Here is a 10,867-nt window from a genome sequence, read left to right on the forward strand (position 1 = left end):
CCTAGGAGCTTCAACGTGGCCTAGGAAGAGACCATATAATGAGAACAGAATCCTGTGTTGGTTTGAATTCTTTTCATTGTGCTTACAGAAAACTCAATTCAAACTGGTGTTCAGGCACAGCTGAACCCAGTGCCCATTGTCATCAAGGCTCATTTTGTTTTCTTCTCTTAGCTCTTACATACTCAATATTTGTTCAATTATATTTTTCCAATATGGTAATTTTGACAGCTATAGGTTTATATCCTATTGTCTTGGTAAATCCAGCAGGAAAAAGAGAATTTCTATGTCCAACAGTTCCAACAAGTCCTGTCATTGAGTCGTTGGGTCATGACTTTGGTCATGACTTCATCCTTGGACCAATCACTGTGGCCAAGGGGATGGAATGCTCTGATTGGCCAGGCCTGTGTTGTATATTTATACCCCATCTGAACTATATGCACTAGGAGTGGGGGAACATTCATTCTCCAAAGAGAAATCTTGATGGCATTAAGGGAGGAATGGATGTTGGGCAGGCAAAAGCAACAGATATCTACAATAAGTGCCTAGAAGAAAAAGCTAGGGCACCATCACCACTGTGGGCACAATGACCCAAAGTGAGCAAGCTAATAAAACGCAAATGAAAACACCAAGTGCTATTGGCTTTAGATAACAGCAGCTGGACTATGGGGTAGTAATCCTTTCACTTCCCAAAAGGTGGGTCACACATCCAGACCATGGGTCATTTATTTAATTTGCATTTATTGAACACCTACTGTGTGCAGAGCACTCTTTAAAATACACAGGAAGTAAATGTTATACTCTCTGTCTTCAGGGAGAAAATAATGGAATAAGATAAAGAAACTATACTCCCATGAATTAGCACAAGACCAATTTCTTCGTATCAATTCGTACACAGAATGAACACCAACTCCGTGCGTGAGTACTGAGGGAACCCAAGTTAAGGATAAATGAATGTTTTCATCTTAATTTATTTATACTCTTAATTTATTTATACTCTACTTAGGTAATTTAATTTATACTCTGTAATTTTTTTGTATTCCACTTTTAATTCTCTCAACAAATATTAACTGTATACCTACTAAGTGCCAAGCCCCATGCTAGACTCTGGATACCTAGTAGAAACGTTTTCCAGGATATGTAAAATACTACAAAGAGAAAATAAATTGAATGTAGAGGCAAAGGAATATAGAATACAAGGATACAACAAAGCAGATTCAGTAATAGAGCAAAAAAGTAAACCATGATCACTTACATTCTCACCATGGATAGGCCACATGATATGTGATGTCATAAATAATATAAACATTTGTATAATAAAGCCAAACAGCACATAGAGGGTTATGTTTTTCCATATAAAAGATGGCATCTCACTACAGCACAATATGTAGTAAAAGTAATTCTATTGGAATGCAGGGAGTGGGGGCAGACCGTATAGTTCAGCTCAGATACCTGTCTGTAAATCTGGTTTAACCTAGGGATGTATTTTGTCATATCTGAGAGCTCGGGTGGACTGCATGGATTTTAAACAACTCCAAGTTTCTCTTTGGTGACATTTTAATAAATATTTAGTGACAGTGAACTTGGAATTGTAATCTTTGGCAAGTACCTGGAGTTTAGCTGCCATTCTTTTTTTTTTGTAGTACGCGGGCCTCTCACTGTGTGGCCTCTCCCGGAGTACAGGCTCTGGACGCGCAGGCTCAACGGCCATGGCTCACGGGCCCAGCCGTTCCGTGGCATGTGGGATCCTCCCGGACCGGGGCACAAACCCGTGTCCCCTGCACCGGCAGGCAGACTCTTAACCACTGCGCCACCAGGGAAGCTCCCATAACTGCCATTCTTTATTGGCAGCTAAGTAAGATCCAAGGCTGTTGACTTTCAAACTTTTTTTTTAACACAGCTCACCAAGGTGGAGTAAGAGAGCCCACGGGCCCACTTAGTACATTGATTCCCACTTTACAGCAGAAAAGGTACTTGCAGTAACCACAAAGGGATTTTGTACAGCAAATTTGGGGAATCAAATTTTGAACAATATGGTTGTCTCCTCATTTATGAACTTGGGAATAACAAGGGACTACCTACCTAGGTAATAATTTTGATCTGTAGCCCTTTTCTGTCCATAGTTTACTAATAAAGACTGTTGTGTATACAGACCATTCCTTTTCCAAAAAAAATATATAAAGCCATATCATCAGAATAAAAAAGGGTATCTCCGTTTCTTTTTTTTATAGCAAGGGGCTATGCAACTAACTCATCCAAAGATACTATCAGGTTTTTTTGTTGTTTTTTTTTTAATGAGTGGAAAAGTACTGGTGTCAGAACTCAGCCTGGATCAGCCCTCAGGAAATTCCCCCATTCTGGCCCATGAACTTCCTATGTGTTACTCAGCGTTTCGTCCCACATGAACTCGCTTTCCAGGGTAACCACTCAAAAAACTCTTCTGGAGTCTGCCCTTGTTGCCAGATTCCATTCTCACCACAAGATATTATTGAAGTAAAATATATGTTTTCGTTTTATTGAGATATAATGACGTATGGCACAATATAAGTTTAAGGTGTATAACATAATGATTTGACTCATGTACATGAAAAGATGACCATAGTAGGTTTAGTGAACATCCGTCATCTCATATAGGCAGATGAAATAACTCACTTGGGAGAGTGTTAGACTGAAGAAATAGAAAAAATTCTTTTCCTTGTCATGAGAATTCTTGGGAGTTACTTTGGAGAGTTGTTACTCTTAACAGCTTTCATTTATAACATAGAACAGTGTTAATTATCTTTATTATGTTGTACATTACTTCTGCAGTACTTATTTATCTTAAAACTGGAAGTCTGTACCTTCTGATCACTTTCATTCGATTTCCCCCCCCTCCCCACCCTCTGGTAACCTCAAATCTAATCTCTTTTTCTATGAGTTTGTTCATTTGTTTACTTTTGAAGAATAAGCGACCTACAACACTGTGTTAGTTCCTGGTATACAACATATGATATTTCTATACATTTCAAAATGATCACCATGATAAGTCTAGTTGTCATCTGGCACCATACAAAGATATTAAATAATTATTGACTATATTTCCCACATTGTACATTTCATACCTTGACTCATGTATTTTGTAACTGAAAGTTTGTACCTCTACTTTCCCTCACCTCTTTTTCTCCTCCCCTTCAAAGTAAAATATTTTAAGACAGTGAAACAATGTATCCTAAACCTTAACTTTTGTGAAGTCCTGAGTGGTCTCTTACTATTTTGATTTTTCACAACTTTTTCATTTGACTTGTTAAAGGTTATTTTGGCTACCCAAGAACATTTTGAAAATTAAGGCTGATTCTAAGTTATTTGCATTATGTTATGGGAGAACCTCACTTTCAGAACACTACTAGTTCTCAGCTAATACCAAATTGCAAATATATCTTTTCCCTCAGCACTAGGGGAGGACATAACGCTGCAGTTAAGAGCCAGCTCCAAAGCTAAACTGACCTGGGGTGGATTCCTGGCTCCCTCACTTGCTGACTATGTCACTTCAATAAGTGCCTTACCCTCCCCAGCTTCAAAGTCCTCAACTCTCTAAAATGTGGAAAATACCACGTTTAGATAAGTGAATGCATACAGTTTGTAGCACATAGACCCAACTCAATAAGTAGCAGCTATCAATAATAGTAATAATAATAATAATAATAAGGCCCAAGGCCAGTAGTTTGCTCCAAATCACACTTTGTGGGCTCTCATCTTTCAGAGGAACATCCTTGCCTTTCTAGAGAGATGGACAGAGGATCCTAACAGCCCAGGCTCAGCTGAGTCCCTATAAGCTGAGGCCTTTCCCAGGGAAAGCAGAGCACTTAATCACAAAATGAAGTGGGGGGGGGGGGGCGCGTGTCTTTCCTTAAAAGCCACCCTTCTGTGGGCAGGCCTGAAATGTCAGGTAAAGCTTTACTTTTAGATAACTATCCAGCAGGGCTTCCCTGGTGGTGCAGTGTTTAAGAATCTGCCTGCCAATGCAGGGGACACGGGTTCGAGCCCTGGTCTGGGAAGACATAACCGCGGAGCAACTAAGCCCGTGTGCCACAACTACTAAAGCCTGTACGCCTAGAGCCCGAGCTCCCGAGCTCTGCAACAAGAGAAGCCACCGCAATGAGAAGCCCGCGCACCGCAACAAAGAAGAGTAGCCCCTGCTCACTGCAACTAGAGAAAGCCTGCGCACAGCAATGAAGACCCAACACAGCCAAAAATAATACATAAAAATATAAATAAATTTATAAAAAAGAAAAAAGAACCATCCAGCAGGGAGGCTACCAACCCTAGTTTTAAAGCCCGCTAGTCCCCCGTCCCCCTTCCCCCATCCCTCCCCTCTAGCTTCTCCGGTCTCCCAGGCTGAAAATAGCCACCTGGGGCACTACATCACAAAGGCTTGCCAGGAAGGATGCAGGCAGGAATGGGGGAGGGAACTGCCTGATAATAAGTAAGGGAGGGAACGGGGATCCTGGGACACCTTCCAGGTCAGCCCAAGACTCAGGACTCCTAGAAAGAGGAAAGGGGTGTGATGTCCATTTCTAGCTCCTCCAGAGTCAGGGTCATCCCTGAGGGCAGGCAGGAAAAGGGTATGTGTCTTTTTAGTTAGCTGGCTGATAGGTTTCAGAGTTCTTCCTTTGGCTGTCATTTCTCCAATTAGCTCTGACTGTCCAAGTGCTGGCTATCTCATAGCGATCACATGTGGGGTTTTTGGTATATTCTGTGCAAAGTGTCCCCCACCTAAACTGCACACTTCCTTGATATGGGAAATCTGGTCTAGTTCAAACGCTTTTACCCTCCCTTAGCCCCCCTCTAGGGATACACCCTCCAGGGGTGCACCCACAGACTTGCTCTTGGCTTAGATATTGGCAAGAAGGCTGAAGCCCAACCACCTTCCCTGTGCCCATTGGACCTGTGAGGACACCCCAAATGGGGGGTGTCCAGTCTGCTCCACAGACTTCCCCACTGTCTGCCCTGTCTCACTGCCTTCCTCCAAACCCCTCAGGTGGGCTCAGGGCAGATCAATACAGCCTCTGCACTGCCAAACACCCAAAAGGAGAATGAGAACTATTGCACCTGGATCTTCCAAAGGTCCTCTTGGAATCCCCACTCACTTGGCAGGGGTTACTTATTAGCAGCCCTCCCCTCCCCACAGAGAAAGGAGAAAATTCCCTCTCACCATGACACTGCTCTCCTTCCAAGGCTGAGGGTTCCAACTGGGAAGACTCAGTCTCCTTCTCTCTCTAGCTTTCTCACATAGGTGTCTGGGGACTCCAAGTGGGGGGCAGGGACGCTGCTCCCAGAAAGTAGGGGGTTGAGCTGCCTCTCAGTAAGCCTTGGGGGAGGCATTAGGCTCCGTTTTTTGGCCATCTCCTATAGCTTGTTGTTTGCAGTTGGGGCCATAGCAACGATTCAGGGAAACAAAAATGTTCACTCAACAATCTGTACACAGATAAGAGTTAATCCTGTTGTTCAGATCCTCTAAATCCTTCCTGACTTTTTTGCCTCCTTGTCCTATCAGTTACTGAGAATTTTCTCAGTGTTAAATATCTAGCAACGTGCTTGCAAATTTGTGTCTTTCTCTTTTTTGTTTGGTCAGTTTTTGCCCTTGCTCTGTGTGTGTGTGTGTGTGTGTGTGTGTGTGTGTGTGTGTGTTAGGTGCAAATAAATGTAGAATTGCTATATCCTCTGGTGGACTGACTCTTTTTTATTATAAAACATTTCTTTATCTTTAGGACAGTTCCTTGCCTTAAGACCTTTGATGTTAGTACAACTTTCTTTTGATTAGTGCTGCTTTCTGTCTTACTGAATCCTTGCATTTAAGGCGTATCTCTTATAAGCAGTGTTGGTTATTGTTGATTTAATATCATCAAATATGCAGTCAAAAAAAATTTTTTTTTCAGTACAGGGGCCTCTCACTGCCGTGGCCTCTCCAGTTGCGGAGCACAGGCTCCGGACACGCAGGCTCAGCGGCCATGGCTCACGGGCCCAGCCACTCCGCGGCATGTGGGATCTTCCCGGACCGGGGCACGAACCCAAGTCCCCTGCATCGGCAGGCGGACTCTCAACCACTGCGCCACCAGGAAAGCCCCAAAATTTTTTTATCTTTATTTTATTTATTTATTTTTGGCTGCATTGGGTTTTTGTTGCTGCATGTGGGCTTTCTCTGGTGGCAGCAAAGGGGGGCTACTCTTCATTGCAGTGTGCAGCCTTCTCATTGCAGTGGCTTCTCGTTGCAGAGCTCGGGCTCTAGGCACCTGGGCTTCAGTAGTTGTGGCTCGCAGGCCTAGTTGCTCCCCGGCATGTGGGATCTTCCCTAACTAGGGCTCGAACCTGTGTCCCCTGCATTGGCAGGCGGATTCTTAACCACTGCGCCACCAGGGAAGTCCCCACCCAATTGCTTTTAAATTGTTCTCTTTATTCCACACCCCGCCCCCCCACCCCACCCTGCATACCATGGTTCCACTATGATGTGTCTAGGAATGATTTTCTTTGTATTTATCCTACTTGGGATACACAGTACTTCTTGAATCTGTAGCTTAATGTATTTCACCTGTGTTGTTGGAAATTTCTTGTCCATTATTTTTCAAATATTCTTCTTGTCTCATTCTTTCTTCTCCTTCTAGGACTGCAATTACACATGTTAAACCTTTTCACCATATTCCAAATTTCTCTTTTTTGTATTTTTCCAAAATATAGATCCTCTGTGATCTGTTTCTGTTGTTTGCTTTTTCTGTTTCAGTGTTACTTCCTGGTATTCCTGATAGTTGTTCAATTGAATGCCAGATACTGTGGACAAATATTTGTACAGGCTCTTAATAGTATTATCTTCCTCTAAAGAGAATTTACTCTAAATTTTTACAGGTAGTTAGAAATCACCTAATTTCAATCTGGAATTGAACTTATTTATTTATTTATTTATTTATTTATTTATTTATTTATTTATTGCGGTAAGTGGGCCTCTCACTGTTGTGGTCTCTCCCGTTGCGGAGCACAGGCTCTGGACGCGCAGGCTCAGCAGCCATGGCTCACAGGCCCAGCTGCTCTGCAGCATGTGGGATCTTCCCAGACTGGGGCACGAACCTGTGTTCCCTGCATCGGCAGGCGGACTCTCAACCACTGCACCACCAGGGAAGCCCTGGAATTGAACTTATTTTAAGCTGGGTTCAGTCTTTGTAAGGCCTGGTCTATTTCTGTAAGGCTTGCCCTTATTCTCTAGAGCATAGTTTTTTATAGGACAGTATTAGTTAGGGTTGTCCAAAGAAATAGAACCAAAAAGAGAGAGAGAGAGAGAGGGAGGGAGAGTGCATACAACCAGCAGGCTGCAGATCCAGGGAAGAATTGCAGTTTCAGTCCAAAGGTGGTATGCTGACAGAATTTCTTCTTCCAGGAAGATCAGTCTTCTTCTATTAAGGTCATCTACTGATTGGATGAAACCCACCCACATTGTGGAGGATAATCTGCATTACCCAAAGTCTACTGATTTAAATGTTAATCTCATCTAAAAAATACCTTCACGGGAAATACCTCAATTAATATTTGACCAATTATCTGGGTACTGTGGCCTAGCCTAGTTAATACATAAAGTTAACCATCACAGGTCCCAGTGGAAAGCCTAGAGTGTTTGACAGTGCCCCTCGTCCACAGTGGGCTCTGAACTCGAGTGTTTTTCTCCCTAGCCTCATAAGTCTGCCAAAAGTACTGATAAGTTTCCCATTCTCTCAGTTGCTGCTTCTTGCTCAACTTCTTGGTCTCTGCCCTATGCTTCTTAAACACTGAAAGATGTCTCAAGAGGAAAATGGCATAGAATATCAAGTTCACCAGAATGAGTTTTCTCTCTCCAGAAACCTGGCCTCTTATGTCCTATTTTAGTAGTTCGCTGGTGCCTTCAAACAGGTGTTTTCAGGTTTTATCCTGGGGGAGGATCATTGAGATGCTGAGAAGACATTTTACTAAATCCAACTCCCAATTAATAACTCTTAATAAACGTTTGGTGGAACAATACTTCCATAATATGTAAAATAATGCATATTATATTGAATTATATTTAATGGGGAAATGCTAGATCGTGATCCTCAATGACATATTGGGAACATGCTTCAGTATTATCTGTGTAATTAACAGAACACAGTTGCCTGGGTGCCACCTCAGATTTAATGAATTAGAACTTGTGAGGGTTGTAGGGATGGTTAAGAACACTGAACTAGAGGCATTCTCATTAAAGACAAGGATGCCAGTTGTAAGAGCAAAACATTAAACATTGTTCTGAAAGTTCTAAATAGTGTAATAAAAATAAGAAACTAAATAAAATGTAGAAATATTGGTTTAAATAAATACAATTTTCAGATGATATGCTATCTACTCAAAAACAAAACCCGTCAAACTAATGAGATAGTTTAGCAAAATGACTAGATATGTGTGTATAATAATATATTATATATGTATATAATAAAATGCAAGTTTCCTATATGTCAGTAATCAGATAGAAAATATAACAAAAATGTTAATATAGTAGCATCAAAAGACGTAAAAACCTAGTTTGAAAAACAGAACTGTGCAAGGTCTATATGAGGAAAACCTTGAGATGTTATTAAAGGACATAAAGAAAGTTTTGAATAAATGGAAATACATACAATTATGTAAAGGTATAGATGTTTTCTAAATTAATATGTAGGGAATTCCCTGGTGGTCCATTGGTTAGGGCTTCAGGCTTAACGCTTCCACAGCAGGGGGCATGGGTTCAATCCAATCCCTTGTCGGGGAATTAAGATCCCACATGCTGTGCAGCCAAAAATACATAAATATGTTAATTAATTGATTGATTAATTAATATGTAAATTCAATATAACCAATTAGGATCTCAACTCTTTCAGGGGATATGGTGAGAGAATTTCACAAAATGACTTTAAAGTTTTTCTGGAGAATAAATGAGCAATAATAACAGAGAAATATTTGAAAGAGAATAACAGTGCAATATTTACTTCAGCAGATACTAAAACCTAGAGCTATATTTAAAATGCTGAGATACTGATGCAGAAATGGGCAAATAAAGGAAGACAGTAGAATATAGAAAGACAGAATATTTTAAATCATGGAGATGGTGTTGACTAGTTTATAAATGATGTTGCCTAGTTAACAAAATGCTGGTAATAGCCTTGAAGGAAGAGAGAAGACAGGGGAGTTTGATCCCTATCTCTTGTTTACATTAGAATAGATTTCAGCTGGATTAAATAAAGATTTCAATATAATAATGAAATAATAAAAGTGTCAGAATAAAATGTAGGTGAATATATAATTATGAGTAGAGGAATTTTTTTTTTAAACATGGCCTCAAGATACATACCATGAAAGATAAACAGATATTATTACATCAAAAGTTAAAGCTTTACCAGAGTAGTGTTTACCTTGGGAGGATTATCAACTGGGAGAGGTTATATGGAAACCTGATGTGGGTAATGATTATACAGGTATAAAGACTAATTGAGCACTTAAAATTTGTGTACTTTTCTAAATGTATGTTATCCTTAAATTAAAAAAACTTTAAGTAAAACTTCCTTTTTAAAAAAGATACCATGAAAATAATTTTAAAAGAAACGACAAACTAGGAATAACTATTTGCAACATTCACAGCATACAAAATGTTAATTAATATCTTAAGTATATAAAGAATTATTATAAATCAATAAGAAACGATTAGGCACACTAATAAAAATGCAAAAAAACTCACAGGCAATTTACGAAAGAAGAAATACAAATTGACAATAAACAAGAAAATATGTATAACTCACTAATAACCAAATAAATGCAAATTTAAACCCAGTACAGCACTATTTTTCACCTATTAGATTGTGAAGGTTAAAAGGTTTGATGCTCCACACTGAAGAAAGAGGCAGCAGCCATCCATAAAACAGCCCTCTCACCAAAAAGATTAAAACCCATGCAGGCTACACAGGGATGCTCCCACATAAAAATAGCCCTCCAAGACCACAGGACATAATTGTTTCTCCTAAACTCATAGAATAAGAGAAATATAAGCAAAATGAAGAAGCAGAGGAACCACTCCCAATTAAAAGATCAAGAGAATTGCCCTGAAAGAATAAAAAATGAAACAGACCTCTTCAGTCTAATAGACATGAGTTCAAAAAGGAGATAATAAAAATACTGAAGGAATTAAGAAAAGCTATTGGCAGAAATGCAGATTGCTGTAAAAAAGGAACTAGAAACTGTAAAGAGGAGCCAAAAAAAGTAGAAAACTCATTTGCCAAGACAAAACCTGAGCTAAAGGCAATAAATAGCAGATTGAATAATGCAGAAGAATGAATAAGTGATCTGGAAGATAGAATTATGGAAACCAACCAATCAGAACACAAAGACAAAAGAAAGAAATGAAAACAGTCTAAGAGACCTATGGGATAATATAAAGTGACAAACTATGCATAATAGGGATCCCAAAAGGAGAACAAAGAGGAAAGGGATCAAAAATGTATTTGAAGAAATTATGGCTGAAAACTTCCCAAACCTAAAGAAGGAAACAGATATTCAGGTACAGGAAGCACAGAGGGTCCCAAACAAGATGAACCTAAACAGACTTACACCAAGATATATTATAATTAAAATGGCCAAAGTTAAAGAGAGGATTCTAAAGGCTGCAAGAGAAAAACAAAGAGTTAATTACAGGGGAACCCCCATAAGGCTATCAGCTGATTTCTCTACAGAAATGTGGCAGACCAGAAGGGAGTGGCAAGGTACATTCAAAGTCCTGAAAGGGAAAAATCTACAACCTAGGATACTCTACCCAGCAAGATTATCATTTAGAATAGAAGGAGAGATAAAGAATTTCTAAGACAAGCAGAAACTA

The sequence above is a fragment of the Lipotes vexillifer genome, unplaced genomic scaffold (assembly GCF_000442215.2).
Source record: "Lipotes vexillifer unplaced genomic scaffold, Lipotes_vexillifer_v1.1 scaffold51, whole genome shotgun sequence".
NCBI lineage: Eukaryota > Metazoa > Chordata > Mammalia > Artiodactyla > Lipotidae > Lipotes > Lipotes vexillifer.